Source organism: Chiloscyllium plagiosum, unplaced genomic scaffold (genome assembly GCF_004010195.1).
Source record: "Chiloscyllium plagiosum isolate BGI_BamShark_2017 unplaced genomic scaffold, ASM401019v2 scaf_14712, whole genome shotgun sequence".
In the NCBI taxonomy this organism is placed as follows: domain Eukaryota; kingdom Metazoa; phylum Chordata; class Chondrichthyes; order Orectolobiformes; family Hemiscylliidae; genus Chiloscyllium; species Chiloscyllium plagiosum.
Window position 1 is genome coordinate 30073 of NW_025215269.1, and position 15036 is coordinate 45108.

Below are 15036 nucleotides of genomic sequence, written 5' to 3' on the forward strand. Positions count from 1 at the left end.
AGTGCATTGGTCTGTAAACCAGCGGCAGTTACCCACCCAGCATGTCGGACTGTGTACACCACCCCAGTGCATTGATCTGTAAACAATGAGCAGTTGCACTCCCAGCATGTAGAGATATGTTCACCACCCCAGTGCATTGATCAGTAAACCAGCAGCAGTTACCCTACCTGCGTGTAGGACTGTGTACACTACCCCAGTGCATTGTTCCGTAACCCAGGAGCAGTTACCCTCCCTGCATGTGGGACTATGTACACTACCCCAGTGCATTGATCTGTAAACCAGGAGCAGTTGCCCTCCCCGCACGTAGGACTGTGTACACCACCACAGTGCATTGGTCTGTAAACCAGGAGCAGTTACCCTCCCTGCATGTAGGACTGTGTACCCACCCCAGTGCATTGATATGTAAAATAGGAGCAGTTACCCTTCCTGCATGCAGGACTGTATACACCACCCAAGTGCATTGATCTGTAAACCAGGAGCAGTTACCGTCCCTGCAGGTAGGACTGTGTACACTACGCCAGTGCATTGAGCTCTAACCCAGGAGCAGTTACCCTCCCTGCATATAGGACTGTGTACACTACCCCAGTGCATTGATCTGTAAACCAGGAGCAGTTACCCTTCCTGCATGCAGGACTGTGTTCTCCACCCCAGTGCATTGATTTGTAATCCAGCAGCAGTTTCCGGGCCCCCACAGCATGTGCACTGTGTAAACCAGCCCAGTCTATTGATCTGTAAACCAGGAGCAGATACCCTCCCAGCATGTAGGACTGTCTACACCATCACAGTGCATTGGTCTGTAAACAAGGAGCAGTTACCCTCCCAGCATGTTGGGCTGTGTACATCACCCCAGTGCATTGATCTGTAAGCAAGGAGCAGTTACCCTCCCAGCATGTAGGACTGTGTACATCACCCCAGTGCATTGATCTGTAAACAAGGAGCAGTTACCCTCCCAGCATGTAGGGCTGTGTACTCCACTCCAGTGCACTCATCGGTAAACCAGGCGCAGTTACCTTCCAAGCATGTAGGACTGTGTACACCACCTCAGTGCATCGATCTGTAAGCCACGAGCAATTGCCCTCACTGAATTTAGGACTGTGTTAATCGCCCCAGTAAATTGATCTGTGAACCAGGAGCAGTTACATTCCCAACATGAAGGATTGGCTACACCACACCAGTGCATTGATCTGAAACCCTGGAGCATTAACCACCCCTCCCCCCACAGCGTGTAGAGCTGTGTACGCCACCCCAGTGCATTGATCTGTAAAGCAGCAGCAGTTTCCCTGCTCGCATGTAGGACTGTGTACACCAACCCAGTGCATTGGTCGGTAAACCAGGAGCAGTTATCCTTCCTGCATGCAGGACTGTGTACTCCACCCCAGTGCATTGGACTGTAAACCAGGAGCAGTTTCTGCGCCCTTACAGTATGTGCAACTGTGTAAACCACCCCAGCCTCTTGATCTGTAAACCAGGAGCAGATACCCTCCCAGCATGTAGGACTGTCTACACCACCACAGTGCATTTATCTGTAAACCAGGAGCAGTTACCGTCGCAGTATGTAGGACCGTGTACACCACTCCAGTGCATTGATCTGTAAACCAGGAGCAGTTACCCTCCAAGTATGTAGGACTGTGTACCCCACCCCACAGCATTGATCTGAAAAACAGGAGCAGTTACTCTCCCTGCATGTAGGACTGTGCACATTACCAGAGTGCATTGATCTGTAAAGCAGGAGCAGTTCCCGTCGCTGCATGTCGGACAGTGTACACCACCACAGTGCATTGATCTGAAAACCAGGAGCAGTTATCCATCCAGCTTGTAGGACTCTGTGCACCACACCAGTGCATTGATCTGAAAACCAGGAGCAGTTACCCACCCTGCAAGTCGGACTGTATACACCACCCCAGTGCATGGATCAGTAAACCAGCAGCAGTTACCCACGCAGCATGTAGGAGTGTGCACACCCCCCCAGTGCATTGATCTGTAAACCATGAGCAGTTGCCCTCCCCGCATGTAGGAGTGTGCACACCACCCCAGTGCTTTGCTCTGAAAACCAGGAGCATTTACCCTCCCCGCTTGTCGGAATGTGTACACCATCACAGTGCATTGGCCTGTAAACCAGGAGCAGTTACGCTCCCTGCATGTAGGACTGTGTACATCACCTCAATGCATTGATCTGTAAAGCAGGAACACTTACCGTCCCTGCATGTAGGACTGTATACACCACTCCAGTGTATTGATCTGTAAATCAGGAGCAGTTACCCACCAAGTCTGTAGGACTGTGTACCCCACCCCACTGCATTGAACTGAAAACCAGGAGCAGTTTCCCTCCCCGCATGTAGGACTGTGTACACCACCACAGTGCATTGATCTGTAAACCAGCAGCAGTTACCCACCCAGCATGTCGGACTGTGTACACCACCCCAGTGCATTGATCTGTAAACAATGAGCTGTTGCACTCCCAGCATGTAGAGATATGTACACCACCCCAGTGCATTGATCAGTAAACCAGCATCAGTTACCCTACCTGCATATAGGACTGTGTACACTACCCCAGTGCATTGTTCCGTAACCCAGGAGCAGTTACCCTCCCTGCATGTGGGACTATGTACACTACCCCAGTGCGTTGATCTGTAAACCAGGAGCAGTTACCGTCCCTGCATGTACGACTGTGCACACCACCCGAGTGCATTGATTTGTAAACCAGGAGCAGTTACCCACACAATATGTCGGACTGTGTACACCACCCCATTTTTTTGATCTGTAAACCATGAGCAGTTGGCCTCCCCGCATGTAGGACTGTGCACACCACCCCAGTGCATTGATCTGAAATCCAGGAGCAGTTGCCCTCCCCGCATGTAGGACTGTGTACACCACCACAGTGCATTGGTCTGTAAACCAGCAGCAGTTACCCACCCAGCATGTCGGACTGTGTACACCACCCCAGCTCATTGATCAGTAAACCAGCAGCAGTTAACTTCCCTGCATGTAGGACTGGGTACACCGCCCCAGTGCATTGATATGTAAAATAGGAGCAGTTACCCTTCCTGCATGCAGGACTGTGTATACCACCCAAGTGCATTGATCTGGAAACCAGTAGCAGTTACCCTCCCTGCATGTAGGACTGTGTATACTACCCCAGAGCATTGATCTGAAAACCAGGAGCAGTTATGCTTCCAGCATGTAGGACTGTGTAAACCACCCCAGTCTATTGATCTGTAAACCAGGAGCAGATACCCTGCCAGCATGTAGGACTGTCTACACCACCACATTGCATTGATCTGTAAACCAGGAGCAGTACCGTCCCAGCATGTAGGACTGTGTACACCACCACACCAGTGCATTGGACTGTAAACAAGGAGTAGTTACCCTCCCAGCATGTAGGACTGTGTACATCACCCCAGTGCATTGATCTGTAAACAAGGAGCAGCTAGCCTCCCAGCATGTAGGACTGTGTACATCACCCCAGTGCATTGATCTGTAAACAAGGAGCAGTTACCCTCCCAGCATGTAGGACTGTGTACATCACCCCAGTGCATTGATCTGTAAACAAGGACCAGTTACCCTCCCAGCATGTAGGGCTGTGTACACCACTCCAGTGGACTCATCGGTAAACCAGGAGCAATTACCTTCCAAGCATGTAGGACTGTGTACACCACCTCGGTGCATCGATATGTAAGCCAGGAGTAGTTGCCCTCACTGCATTTAGGACTGTGTTAATCGCCCCAGTACATTGATCTGTGAACCAGGAGCAGTTACATTCCCTACATGAGGGATTGGCTACACCACACCAGTGCATTGATCTGAAACACTGGAGCATTAACCCCCCACCACCCCCCGCCCCCACCCACAGCGTGTAGAGCTGTGTACGCCACCCCAATGCATTGATCTGTAAACCAGCAGCAGTCTCCCTGCCCGCATGTAGGACTGCGTACACCCCCACAGTGCATTGGTCTGTAAACCAGGAGCAGTTAGCCTTCCTGCATGGAGGTCTGTGTGCACCACTCAAATGCATTGATCTGTAACCCAGGAGCAATTAGCCTCCCAGCAAGTAGGACTGTGTACACCACCCCAGTGCGTTGATCTGTGAACCAGGAGCAGTTACCCTCCCAGCATGTAGGACTGTGTACCCGACCCCAGTGCATTGGTCTCTAAACCAGGAGCAGTTACCCTTCCTGCATGCAGGACTGTGTACACCATCCAGTGCATTGGACTGTAAACCAGGAGCAGTTACCCTCCCTGCATGTAGGACAGTGTACACCACCACAGTGCGTTGATCTGTGAACCAGGAGCAGTTACCCTCCCAGCATGTTGGACTGTGTACCCTACCCCAGTGCATTGATCTGTAAACCAGGAGATGTTATCCTTCCAGCATGGAGGACTGTGTATACCACCCCAGTGCATTGATCTGTAAACCAGGAGCAGTTTCCGCGCACTTACAGCATGTGCAACTGTGTAAACCACCCAAGCCTCTTGATCTGTAAACCAGGAGCAGATACCCTCCCAGCATGTCGGACTGTCTACACCACCACAGTGCATTGATCTGCAAACCAGGAGCAGTTACCGTCGCAGTATGTAGGACTGTGTACAACACTCCAGTGCATTGATCTGTAAACCAGGAGCCGTTACCCTCCAAGTATGTAGGACTGTGTACCCCACCCCACTGCATTGACCTGAAAACCAGAAGCAGTTACTCTCGCTGCAGGTAGGACTGTGCACATCAACAGAGTGTATTGGTCTGTAAAGCAGGAGCAGTTACCGTCCCTGCATGTAGGACTCTTTACACCACCCCAGTGCATTGATCTGAAAACCAAGAGCAGTTATCCACCCTGCAAGTCGGACTGTGTACACCACCCCAGTGCATGGATCAGTAAACCAGCAGCAGTTACCCACGCAGCATGTAGGAGTGTGCACACCACCCCAGTGCATTGATCTGAAAACCAGGAGCAGTTATCCACCCAGCTTGTAGGACTCTGTGCACCACACCAGTGCATTGATCTGAAAACCAGGAGCAGTTACCCACCCTGCAAGTCGGACTCTGTACACCACCCCAGTGCATTGATCTGTAAACCATGAGCAGTTGACCTCCCCGCATGTAGGAGTGTGCACACCACCCCAGTGCATTGATCTGAAAACCAGGAGCATTTACCCTCCCCGCATGTAGGACTGTGTACACCATAACAGTGCATTGGTCTGTAAACCAGGAGCAGTTACCCACCCAGCATGTCGGACTGTGTACACCACCCCAGTGCATTGATTTGTAAACAATGAGCAGTTGCCCTCCCAGCATGTAGAGATATGTACACCACCCCAGTGCATTGATCAGTAAACCAGCAGCAGTTACCCTACCTGCATGTAGGACTGTGTACACTACCCCAGTGCATTGTTCCGTAACCCAGGAGCAGTTACCCTCCCTGCATGTGGGACTATGTACACTACCCCAGTGCATTGATCTGTAAACCAGGAGCAGTTACCCTCCCTGCATGTACGACTGTGCACACCACCCGAGTGCATTGATATGTAAACCAGGAGCAGTTACCCACCCAGCATGTCGGACTGTGTACACCACCCCAGTTCATTGATCAGTAAAACAGCAGCAGTTACCTTCCCTGCATGTAGGACTGTGTACACTACCCCAGTGCATTTATCTGCATCCCAGGAGCAGTTACCCTCCCTGCATGTAGGACTGTGTACACTACCCCAGTGCATTGATCTGTAAACCAGGAGCAGTTACCCTCCCTGCATGTAGGACTGTGTACACCACCCCAGTGCACTGATCTGTGAAACAGAAGCAGTTACCCTCCCAACATTTAGAACTCTGCACTCTACCGCAGTGCATTCACCTGTAAACCAGGAATAGTTACCCTCCCAGCATGTAGGACCGGGTACCGCACACTAGTGCATTGATATGTAACCAAGGAGCAGTTAAACTCCCAGAATGTAGAACTGTGTACACCATCCCACTGCATTGACTTGTAAACCAGGAGCACTTACAACTCTCAGCACGTAGGACTGTGTACCACCAACTCATGGCATTGATGAGTCAACCAGGAGAAGTTACCACCCCACACCCAGCATGTAGGTCTTTGTACCCGACCCCAGTGCATTGATCTGTAAACCAGGAGCAGTTGCCGTCCCATTATGTAGGACTGTGTACATCACCCCAGTGCATTGATCTGTAACCCAGGAGCATTTACCCTCCCAGCATGTAGGACTGTTTACACTCGCCCAGTACATTGATCTGGAAACCAGGAGCAGTTACCCACCGAGCATGTCGGACTGTGTAGACCACCCCAGTGCATTGATCTGTAAACCAGGAGCAGATAACCTCCCAGCATGTAGGGCTGTGTACACAAGCCCAGTGTATTGATCTGTAACCCAGGAGCAGCTACCCTCCCTGCATTCAGGACTTTGTACACCAACCCAGTGCATTGATCTGTAAACCAGGAGCAATTACCCTCCCAGCATGTAGGGCTGTGTACACCACGCCAGTTCATTGATCTGTAAACCAGTAGCAGTTACCCTCCCAGCAAGTAGGACTGTGTACGCCACCACAGTGCATTGATCTGCAAACCAGGAGCAGTTACCCTCACTGCATAGAGGTCTGTGTACACCACAATAGTGCATTGATATGTGAACCAGTGGCAGTTACCCTCCCAGCATGTCGGACTGTGTACACAACCCAAGTGCATTGATCTGTAAACCAGGAGCAACTACCCTTACTGCATATAGGACTGTGTACACCATCCCAGTGCACTAATCTGTGAAACAGAAGCCGTTACCCTCCCAGCATTTAGAACTCGGTACTCCGCCCCAGTGCTTTTATCTGTATACTAGGAGAAGTTATCTTCCTAGCATGTAGGACTGGGTACCCCACACTAGTGCATTGACATGTAACCAAGGAGCAGTTAACCTCCCAGCATGTAGAACTGTGTACACCACCCCAGTGCATTGACCTGTAAACCAGGAGCACTTACACTCACAGCACGTAGGACTGTGTACAACCAACTCACGGCATTGATGAGTAAACCAGGAGAAGTTACCACCCCACACCCTACATGTAGATCTGTGTACCCCACCCCAGTGCATTGATCTGTAAACCAGGTGCAGTTAACCTCCCAGCATGTAGGACTGTGTACACCATTCCTGTGCACTCATCGGTAAACCAGAAGCAGTTACCCACCCAGCATGTAAGACTGTGGACACCACCCCAGCGTATTGATCTGCAAACCAGGAGCAGTTACCCTTCCTGCATGCAGGACTGTGTACACCACCCCAGTGCATTGATCTGTAAACCAGGAGCAGTTACTCTCCCAGCATGGACAACTGTGTACACCACCCCAGTGCATTGTTCTGTAACCCAGGCGCAGTTTCCCTCCAAGCACGTGGAGCTGTTCACCGAACCCCAGTGCATTGATCAGCAAACCAGAAGCAGTTATCGTCCCATTATGTAGGACAGTATACATCACCCCAGTGCATTGATCTGTAACCCAGGAGCATTTACCCTCCCAGCATTTAGGACTTTTGACACCACCCCAGTGCATTGATGTGTAAACCAGGAGCAGTTCCCCACCCAGTAAGTAGGACTGTGTACACCACCGCAGTGCATTGATCTTTAAACCAAGAGCAGTTACCCTCCCAGTATGTAGGACTGTGTACACCACCACACTGTATTGATCTGTACATCAGGCGCAGTTCCCCTCCCAGCATGTAGGACTGTGAAACCCACCCCTGTGCATTGATCTGTAAACCAGGAGCAGCTACCCCTCCCCAGCATGTCGGACTGTGTGCACCACCTCAGTGCATTGATCTATAACCCAGGAGCAGTTAACCCCAACATGTAGACCTGTGTACACCACGCCAGTGTATTGATTTGTAAACCAGAAGCAGTTACCCTCTCTGCATGTAGGACTGTGTACACCACCCCAGTGCATTGATCTGTAAACCAGGAGCAGTTACCCTCCCAGCATGTAGGACTGTGTACCCCACCCCATTGCATTGATCTGTAACCCTGGAGCAGTTACCCCCAACATTTAGAGCTGTGTACATCACCCCAGTGTATTGATCTGTAAACCAGGAGCAGTTATATTCCCTGCATGCAGGACTAAGTGCAACATCCCAGTGCATTGATCTGTAAACTAGGAGCAGTTACCCTCCCAGCATGGAGGACTGTATACCCCATCCCAGTGCATTGACCTGTGACCCTGGAGCAGTTACCCCCCAACATTTAGAGCTGTGTCCATCACCCAGTGTATTGATCTGTAAACCAGGAGCAGTTATACTCCCTGCATGCAGGACTGAGTACAACATCCCAGTGCATTGATCTGTAAACTAGGAACAGTTACTTACCCAGCATCTACACCTGTGTACACCACCCTAGTTTACTGATCTGTAAACCAGTGGCAGTTACCCTCCCTACATGTAGGATTGTGTACACTACCCCAGGGCATTGACCTGCAAACCAGGAGCAGTCACCCACCCCGCATGTAGGGGTGTGTACACCACCCCAGTGCATTGATCTGTAACCCAGGAGCAGTTACCCCACCCCCCAGCATGTAGAGCTGTGTACAACACCCCTGTGTATTGATCTGTAAACCAGCAGCATTTACACTCCCAGCATGTAGGACTGTGTACCCCACCCCAGTGCATTGTGTCCACATCCCCAGTGCATTGATCTGTAAACCAGGAGCATTTACCCTCCCAGCATGTAAGTCTGTGCACCACCCCAGTACATTGATCTGTAACCCAGGAGCAGTTACCCTTCCAGCATGTAGGGCTGTGTATACTACCCCAGTGTATTGTTCTGTAACCCAGGAGCAGTTACTCTTTCAGCATGTAGAGCTTTTTACACCACCCCAGTGCATTGATCTGTAACACATGAGTAGTTACCCACCCAACATGTAGGACTGTGTACATCACCCCAGTGCATTGATCTGTAACACATGAGTAGTTACCCACCCAACATGTCGGACTGTGTACACCACCCCAGTGCATTGATCTGTAACACATGAATAGTTACCCACCCAACATGTCGGACTGTGTACACCACCCCAGTGCATTGATCTGTAACACATGAATAGTTACCCACCCAACATGTCGGACTGTGTACACCACCCCAGTGCATTGATCTGTAACACATGAATAGTTACCCACCCAACATGTCGGACTGTGTACACCACCCCAGTGCATTGATCTGTAACACATGAATAGTTACCCACCCAACATGTCGGACTGTGTACACCACCCCAGTGCATTGATCTGTAACACATGAATAGTTACCCACCCAACATGTCGGACTGTGTACACCACCCCAGTGCATTGATCTGTAACACATGAATAGTTACCCACCCAACATGTCGGACTGTGTACACCACCCCAGTGCATTGATCTGTAACACATGAATAGTTACCCACCCAACATGTCGGACTGTGTACACCACCCCAGTGCATTGATCTGTAACACATGAGTAGTTACCCACCCAACATGTAGGACTGTGTATCCCACCCCAGTGCATTGATGTGTAAACTAGGAGCTTTTACCCTCCCAACATGTATTACTTTGTACACCACCCCAGTGCATTGATCTGTAACACATGAGTAGTTACCCACCCAACATGTAGGACTGTGTATCCCACCCCAGTGCATTGATGTGTAAACTAGGAGCTTTTACCCTCCCAACATGTATTACTTTGTACACCACCCCAGTGCATTGATCTGTAACACATGAGTAGTTACCCACCCAACATGTAGGACTGTGTATCCCACCCCAGTGCATTGATGTGTAAACTAGGAGCTTTTACCCTCCCAACATGTATTACTTTGTACACCACCCCAGTGCATTGATCTGTAACACATGAGTAGTTACCCACCCAACATGTAGGACTGTGTATCCCACCCCAGTGCATTGATGTGTAAACTAGGAGCTTTTACCCTCCCAACATGTATTACTTTGTACACCACCCCAGTGCATTGATCTGTAACACATGAGTAGTTACCCACCCAACATGTAGGACTGTGTATCCCACCCCAGTGCATTGATGTGTAAACTAGGAGCTTTTACCCTCCCAACATGTATTACTTTGTACACCACCCCAGTGCATTGATCTGTAACACATGAGTAGTTACCCACCCAACATGTAGGACTGTGTATCCCACCCCAGTGCATTGATGTGTAAACTAGGAGCTTTTACCCTCCCAACATGTATTACTTTGTACACCACCCCAGTGCATTGATCTGTAACACATGAGTAGTTACCCACCCAACATGTAGGACTGTGTATCCCACCCCAGTGCATTGATGTGTAAACTAGGAGCTTTTACCCTCCCAACATGTATTACTTTGTACACCACCCCAGTGCATTGATCTGTAACACATGAGTAGTTACCCACCCAACATGTAGGACTGTGTATCCCACCCCAGTGCATTGATGTGTAAACTAGGAGCTTTTACCCTCCCAACATGTATTACTTTGTACACCACCCCAGTGCATTGATCTGTAACACATGAGTAGTTACCCACCCAACATGTAGGACTGTGTATCCCACCCCAGTGCATTGATGTGTAAACTAGGAGCTTTTACCCTCCCAACATGTATTACTTTGTACACCACCCCAGTGCATTGATCTGTAACACATGAGTAGTTACCCACCCAACATGTAGGACTGTGTATCCCACCCCAGTGCATTGATGTGTAAACTAGGAGCTTTTACCCTCCCAACATGTATTACTTTGTACACCACCCCAGTGCATTGATCTGTAACACATGAGTAGTTACCCACCCAACATGTAGGACTGTGTATCCCACCCCAGTGCATTGATGTGTAAACTAGGAGCTTTTACCCTCCCAACATGTATTACTTTGTACACCACCCCAGTGCATTGATCTGTAACACATGAGTAGTTACCCACCCAACATGTAGGACTGTGTATCCCACCCCAGTGCATTGATGTGTAAACTAGGAGCTTTTACCCTCCCAACATGTATTACTTTGTACACCACCCCAGTGCATTGATCTGTAACACATGAGTAGTTACCCACCCAACATGTAGGACTGTGTATCCCACCCCAGTGCATTGATGTGTAAACTAGGAGCTTTTACCCTCCCAACATGTATTACTTTGTACACCACCCCAGTGCATTGATCTGTAACACATGAGTAGTTACCCACCCAACATGTAGGACTGTGTATCCCACCCCAGTGCATTGATGTGTAAACTAGGAGCTTTTACCCTCCCAACATGTATTACTTTGTACACCACCCCAGTGCATTGATCTGTAACACATGAGTAGTTACCCACCCAACATGTAGGACTGTGTATCCCACCCCAGTGCATTGATGTGTAAACTAGGAGCTTTTACCCTCCCAACATGTATTACTTTGTACACCACCCCAGTGCATTGATCTGTAACACATGAGTAGTTACCCACCCAACATGTAGGACTGTGTATCCCACCCCAGTGCATTGATGTGTAAACTAGGAGCTTTTACCCTCCCAACATGTATTACTTTGTACACCACCCCAGTGCATTGATCTGTAACACATGAGTAGTTACCCACCCAACATGTAGGACTGTGTATCCCACCCCAGTGCATTGATGTGTAAACTAGGAGCTTTTACCCTCCCAACATGTATTACTTTGTACACCACCCCAGTGCATTGATCTGTAACACATGAGTAGTTACCCACCCAACATGTAGGACTGTGTATCCCACCCCAGTGCATTGATGTGTAAACTAGGAGCTTTTACCCTCCCAACATGTATTACTTTGTACACCACCCCAGTGCATTGATCTGTAACACATGAGTAGTTACCCACCCAACATGTAGGACTGTGTATCCCACCCCAGTGCATTGATGTGTAAACTAGGAGCTTTTACCCTCCCAACATGTATTACTTTGTACACCACCCCAGTGCATTGATCTGTAACACATGAGTAGTTACCCACCCAACATGTAGGACTGTGTATCCCACCCCAGTGCATTGATGTGTAAACTAGGAGCTTTTACCCTCCCAACATGTATTACTTTGTACACCACCCCAGTGCATTGATCTGTAACACATGAGTAGTTACCCACCCAACATGTAGGACTGTGTATCCCACCCCAGTGCATTGATGTGTAAACTAGGAGCTTTTACCCTCCCAACATGTATTACTTTGTACACCACCCCAGTGCATTGATCTGTAACACATGAGTAGTTACCCACCCAACATGTAGGACTGTGTATCCCACCCCAGTGCATTGATGTGTAAACTAGGAGCTTTTACCCTCCCAACATGTATTACTTTGTACACCACCCCAGTGCATTGATCTGTAACACATGAGTAGTTACCCACCCAACATGTAGGACTGTGTATCCCACCCCAGTGCATTGATGTGTAAACTAGGAGCTTTTACCCTCCCAACATGTATTACTTTGTACACCACCCCAGTGCATTGATCTGTAACACATGAGTAGTTACCCACCCAACATGTAGGACTGTGTATCCCACCCCAGTGCATTGATGTGTAAACTAGGAGCTTTTACCCTCCCAACATGTATTACTTTGTACACCACCCCAGTGCATTGATCTGTAACACATGAGTAGTTACCCACCCAACATGTAGGACTGTGTATCCCACCCCAGTGCATTGATGTGTAAACTAGGAGCTTTTACCCTCCCAACATGTATTACTTTGTACACCACCCCAGTGCATTGATCTGTAACACATGAGTAGTTACCCACCCAACATGTAGGACTGTGTATCCCACCCCAGTGCATTGATGTGTAAACTAGGAGCTTTTACCCTCCCAACATGTATTACTTTGTACACCACCCCAGTGCATTGATCTGTAACACATGAGTAGTTACCCACCCAACATGTAGGACTGTGTATCCCACCCCAGTGCATTGATGTGTAAACTAGGAGCTTTTACCCTCCCAACATGTATTACTTTGTACACCACCCCAGTGCATTGATCTGTAACACATGAGTAGTTACCCACCCAACATGTAGGACTGTGTATCCCACCCCAGTGCATTGATGTGTAAACTAGGAGCTTTTACCCTCCCAACATGTATTACTTTGTACACCACCCCAGTGCATTGATCTGTAACACATGAGTAGTTACCCACCCAACATGTAGGACTGTGTATCCCACCCCAGTGCATTGATGTGTAAACTAGGAGCTTTTACCCTCCCAACATGTATTACTTTGTACACCACCCCAGTGCATTGATCTGTAACACATGAGTAGTTACCCACCCAACATGTAGGACTGTGTATCCCACCCCAGTGCATTGATGTGTAAACTAGGAGCTTTTACCCTCCCAACATGTATTACTTTGTACACCACCCCAGTGCATTGATCTGTAACACATGAGTAGTTACCCACCCAACATGTAGGACTGTGTATCCCACCCCAGTGCATTGATGTGTAAACTAGGAGCTTTTACCCTCCCAACATGTATTACTTTGTACACCACCCCAGTGCATTGATCTGTAACACATGAGTAGTTACCCACCCAACATGTAGGACTGTGTATCCCACCCCAGTGCATTGATGTGTAAACTAGGAGCTTTTACCCTCCCAACATGTATTACTTTGTACACCACCCCAGTGCATTGATCTGTAACACATGAGTAGTTACCCACCCAACATGTAGGACTGTGTATCCCACCCCAGTGCATTGATGTGTAAACTAGGAGCTTTTACCCTCCCAACATGTATTACTTTGTACACCACCCCAGTGCATTGATCTGTAACACATGAGTAGTTACCCACCCAACATGTAGGACTGTGTATCCCACCCCAGTGCATTGATGTGTAAACTAGGAGCTTTTACCCTCCCAACATGTATTACTTTGTACACCACCCCAGTGCATTGATCTGTAACACATGAGTAGTTACCCACCCAACATGTAGGACTGTGTATCCCACCCCAGTGCATTGATGTGTAAACTAGGAGCTTTTACCCTCCCAACATGTATTACTTTGTACACCACCCCAGTGCATTGATCTGTAACACATGAGTAGTTACCCACCCAACATGTAGGACTGTGTATCCCACCCCAGTGCATTGATGTGTAAACTAGGAGCTTTTACCCTCCCAACATGTATTACTTTGTACACCACCCCAGTGCATTGATCTGTAACACATGAGTAGTTACCCACCCAACATGTAGGACTGTGTATCCCACCCCAGTGCATTGATGTGTAAACTAGGAGCTTTTACCCTCCCAACATGTATTACTTTGTACACCACCCCAGTGCATTGATCTGTAACACATGAGTAGTTACCCACCCAACATGTAGGACTGTGTATCCCACCCCAGTGCATTGATGTGTAAACTAGGAGCTTTTACCCTCCCAACATGTATTACTTTGTACACCACCCCAGTGCATTGATCTGTAACACATGAGTAGTTACCCACCCAACATGTAGGACTGTGTATCCCACCCCAGTGCATTGATGTGTAAACTAGGAGCTTTTACCCTCCCAACATGTATTACTTTGTACACCACCCCAGTGCATTGATCTGTAACACATGAGTAGTTACCCACCCAACATGTAGGACTGTGTATCCCACCCCAGTGCATTGATGTGTAAACTAGGAGCTTTTACCCTCCCAACATGTATTACTTTGTACACCACCCCAGTGCATTGATCTGTAACACATGAGTAGTTACCCACCCAACATGTAGGACTGTGTATCCCACCCCAGTGCATTGATGTGTAAACTAGGAGCTTTTACCCTCCCAACATGTATTACTTTGTACACCACCCCAGTGCATTGATCTGTAACACATGAGTAGTTACCCACCCAACATGTAGGACTGTGTATCCCACCCCAGTGCATTGATGTGTAAACTAGGAGCTTTTACCCTCCCAACATGTATTACTTTGTACACCACCCCAGTGCATTGATCTGTAACACATGAGTAGTTACCCACCCAACATGTAGGACTGTGTATCCCACCCCAGTGCATTGATGTGTAAACTAGGAGCTTTTACCCTCCCAACATGTATTACTTTGTACACCACCCCAGTGCAT